This window comes from Brassica oleracea, chromosome C2 (assembly GCF_000695525.1).
Source record: "Brassica oleracea var. oleracea cultivar TO1000 chromosome C2, BOL, whole genome shotgun sequence".
Taxonomy (NCBI): domain Eukaryota; kingdom Viridiplantae; phylum Streptophyta; class Magnoliopsida; order Brassicales; family Brassicaceae; genus Brassica; species Brassica oleracea.
The window spans coordinates 43,700,716-43,701,246 of record NC_027749.1 but is presented as its reverse complement, the minus strand read 5'-3'; positions in this window follow the sequence as shown (position 1 = coordinate 43,701,246).

Below are 531 nucleotides of genomic sequence, written 5' to 3'. Positions count from 1 at the left end.
TTTGAAAAGTAAAAACGTGCATAATGAAATGACCAAAAGGCCCTTAAAAAATCATGAATTCGCCAAACAAATAGACGCGGAGCGAACTCGGCACGTCGCTGCGAGAGGTCGCTCCCGGGTCATTTCCTCGCGAGCAACCTGGCTGTGTCGCTCCGAAGACGTCGCTCCCGGCTTGCTCAGAAACCATAGACGCGAGCGACCATAGGGTGTTGCTCTAGGAGGTCGCTCCTGGCTTGTTCGTCGCTCTCAAATCGACACAACCCGAGCGACCTCTGGGTGTCGCTGCGGCGAGGTCGCTCTAGGAGCTAGAGTTACTTCGCCTTGTCGCTCTAGGAGGTCGCTCCGAAGCGTAGATGGCGAGCGAGTTCATGGCGTCGCTCCGGTAGGTCGCTCCCATGCATTGCTCGTCCAATGATCACTCTAATCACCTCCCTTGAGCTCCAAATGTACCCAAATGTCTCCAGGAACTCCATGTGGTACTCCAATACCTCATGGAGACATATGTATGCAAAATGCAACCTAGACATGGCT